Source organism: Gavialis gangeticus, unplaced genomic scaffold (assembly GCF_001723915.1).
Source record: "Gavialis gangeticus isolate Ggan-Ray unplaced genomic scaffold, GavGan_comp1, whole genome shotgun sequence".
In the NCBI taxonomy this organism is placed as follows: Eukaryota; Metazoa; Chordata; order Crocodylia; family Gavialidae; genus Gavialis; species Gavialis gangeticus.
In genome coordinates this window covers 5,009,100-5,012,571 of record NW_017728998.1, presented here as the reverse complement: position 1 = coordinate 5,012,571, position 3,472 = coordinate 5,009,100, and the positions used below count along the sequence as shown (strand labels likewise).

The window sequence follows — 3,472 nt, the reverse complement described above, 5'->3', positions numbered from 1 at the left end:
CCTCCAAACCGCACGCAGGGTGCAGCGTGGAAAGCAAAGGCTGGAGGAGCCTGCCGACCTCCCCCAGTCCCCGGCGCCTCTGCGGCCTGCCCAAAAGGGGCTGAAAGGCCAATGCAGGGAGCCGGGGCGGGAGCAATAAGTGGTCCTCGCTTGAGGTTCGGCCTCAGCTGTATGCACGCCAATGCACCCAGCAAATCGTCCCCCCCCCATCCTCGCACAAACTGTTGCTCGGCTGATGAAAGGTGACCCGAGAGCACACGCCGCAGCGGAGAACAGACTCTCCCAGACATACATATATACATATGCCTCGCTTACCTCTGCTCCCCACCCTTAGCCACGATAAATACAGGGGTTAGCAAGGCGGCTGTCAGCCAGGCACATGTCACAGCCCCGACACGGCGCGGGGACGTGGGGGGGGAAGAGGGAAAAACCTCAGAGACTTGCGGGTGGAAAAGGAAAAAAAGCTGTTGGAGGGAGAAAGAGAAGCGGGGGGGGGAACCAGAAGCGAAGCGACTCAGAGTCGCCACTTTGGGGCTGTCTGCTACATGATCAGAGCTTGCTGAGCCATGAAACAATATTAGGCACCACTAGAAAGTAACTTCACACCACGCTTCTTAATTCACCTTAGATTACTTAAGTGCCTTTGCCGTTTGCTGTTAAATAAAACAAGGCTCGCCACTTAGGAAGCCGAGCAGGGCAGACAAAAGGAGCGAGATATGCTATCCACCCCAGGGCTGGGTGAAAGCTGCAGGGCTCACGTTGCACTTGGATCTCAAAGGGGAGGCGAGGGTGAAGGGAAGGAGGGGGGAAGTGCACGGCACATCTTTCCCCCTCCTACACCCCTGTGGCTATTCCTGATTTACGCCCGCACAACCCGGCAGGGTCCAGGGGGGAGCTGTCCCAGCACCACAAAGAAAAGGGGACCATGGGGGCGAGGAAGGGGTGGGGGGAAAAGAGTCAAACCCCTCATCCATCTCCTTACCTGGTAAGTAATAGAGAGGTGGCTTCAGTCCAAACATGATTTGTGTTACAGGTCCATGGTGAGCAGAAAAAACCAAAAAAAGGGTGAACGGGATGGTGAGGGCAAAATAATAATACTACAAAAAGATCAGCGGCAATCAGAGGGGTTGCAAAAAGAAACCAGGAGGCAGACGGGGCGGAAAATGCTGACGGCTAAAAAAAAAAAAAGAAGAAAAGAAAAAAGAAAAAAGAAAAGACGACAAAAAAAAAAAAACCCAAGCCCCTTAATCCTGGAGAGCGGCAGAGGAGAAGGGGGCAAGGTCTCTTGTCAGTCCCAGCGGCGGGCTGTCACCTGCAGATGCGCACGGAGGTAATTGAGTCACAACACAACAGCACCCCTTTAAGCAGCTGCCATGTCTCGAAGCCTTCCCGTGTTTTTCCTGCCTTTTTAGACCAGAGATGCAAATTGCACACGCACAAAAAGAGAGAGAGAGAGGAACTGAAGAGCAAGGAGGAGGAGGAGGAGGTGAGAGGGGCAGCGAGGAGCTCCTGGGCTGGATGCTCTCCGCTAGGGATTACTCATTTGGAGAGAGCCGAAGAAGAGGGGAAGGAGGAAAGCAAAAATAATCAAAATCAAAATAACAATAATAATAAAAGCCCTCAAAGCATGCAAAGAGCAATCTTTTCTCCATTCAGTCATTTGAATGTCAAGGGCAGGGGGGGGCATCGGATTTGTTTCCAACCGGGCTTCATGTTCAGAAGCGCGAAGGGGGGTGGAGGGAAGGCAGAGAGGGGGAGGCTGGCTGGGGGGATCTCTCCGGTTGCCAAGGAGAAGCCGGCTTTGTTTTCTTCCCCCCTTAGCTACCGGTTCACAAAAGGGAAAGGGAAAGGGGGGGGGAACGAAGCCTCCCGAGACGTGGAGCAGGGGAAGGTGTCCAGAGACCGGAGCATCCCAATGCGTCCTCCTCGGCGCTGGCGGCCGGTGCTTCTCCGCGTCCCGGAGGCCGCGAGAAACCCAAACCTCCCCACGGCGGCGGCCGGGAGCGCCGAGCACCAGAAAGCCCCCCTCGATCAATTTTCATGCAAGAATCATTATCGGTAAATTGGAAATCTGGCGACTTGACAGCAGATTTGTCTCCTCTAATGAAAGAGAGAGGGGTAGGAAACCGGCAGGCATCTGTTCATCGCAGGCAGAGGCTCCGGCGCTGAGTGCTGTTTGCTCCCCGGGTCTTTAGCATTCATCTTCTGCTTGCACCCCTGGTTTTGTATTTTGGGGGAGAGGTGAGGAAGTTGCGGGGGACACGCGCAGATGAACGTGTAACACTTCCGATATTGCGGGGGTGCAGCAAGCCAGGCGGCAAAAAGCAGCCGGTCCAAGCCAAGATGAGGTGGAAAGAGGCTCTTTTCTGCAGGGAGGGCTCTTAGGGGTTTTTTTGCAAACCAAAAAATAAAAAAGAAACCTGTGTAGAAGAGGAAGATGATCCCCACTCCCGACCCTCAATGCTGGCCTTTGCCCCCTTCCTCCAGAGCTGTCCCCTGGCTGGGGGGTCTGGGTCCAAGCAGCTGCTGGGGTGGGGCGTGGGGGGAGCAAAAATAATGATCCCCCCTTCCTTCCCCTTAGGCACTTGGCAAGAGAGAGAGAGAGCAAAGCAACAGCCCGCACACAAAAGACTGAGAGGAGCAGGGCCAGGAGTTAACCATGGGGACAGAGGAGCAGAGAGAGGAGGAGGATCCACAACTGCTACCTGCCCCCAGGCTTGGCACTCGCAGCCCTTTGTGAAAGTCACACTGCTCACAACACACACGCCCACGCCCACAGCACGCAGGGGTCCAGGGCACACGCGCACACGCTGCCTGGATCAGGACGGACACGCACACAACCCAGCAGAACCCAGGTGTCCATGGTGTGCGCGCACACACACACACACACACACACACACACACACACACACACACACACACACACACACACACACACACACACACACACACACACACACACACTACCTGGATCAGGACAGACATGCACACAACCCAGCAGAACCCAGGTGTCCAGGGTGTGTGCACGCACAAACACACACACACAGAACCCAGGTGTCCAGGGTGCACGTGTGCACACACGCAGACACACGAACAGAACCCAGATGTCCACAACACACACACACACACAACCCAGCAGAACCCAGGTGTCCAGGGTGCATGCATGCGCGCGCACACACACACACACACAGAACCCAGGTGTCCAGGACACACACACACACACACACACACACACACACACACACACACTGCCTGGATCAGGACACACACACAACCCAGCAGAACCGTGGTGTCCAGGGTGCACGCATGCACACACACACACACAAACAGAACCCAGGTGTCCAGGACACACACACACACTGCCTGGATCAGGACATACACACACACACACAACCCAGCAGAACTGTGGTGTCCAGGGTGCATGCATGCACACACACACACACACACACACACACACACACACACACACAAA

The 3,472-nt window shown here is 55.3% G+C and overlaps 1 protein-coding gene and 1 long non-coding RNA gene across 2 annotated transcripts in view; one reads left to right on the top strand and one right to left on the bottom strand.

Annotated features, from left to right (window-relative positions):
- LOC109289421 overlaps window positions 1-1,188 on the top strand; it is a 2,767-nt gene extending 1,579 nt beyond the window's left edge. Inside the window, exon 3 of the long non-coding RNA XR_002095359.1 lies at window positions 1,034-1,188. This is a non-coding gene — a long non-coding RNA (uncharacterized LOC109289421). The remainder of the gene's footprint in view (window positions 1-1,033) is intronic.
- GSE1 (Gse1 coiled-coil protein) overlaps window positions 1-3,472 on the bottom strand; it is a 264,182-nt gene that overhangs the window by 94,130 nt on the left and 166,580 nt on the right. The window lies entirely within an intron of this gene.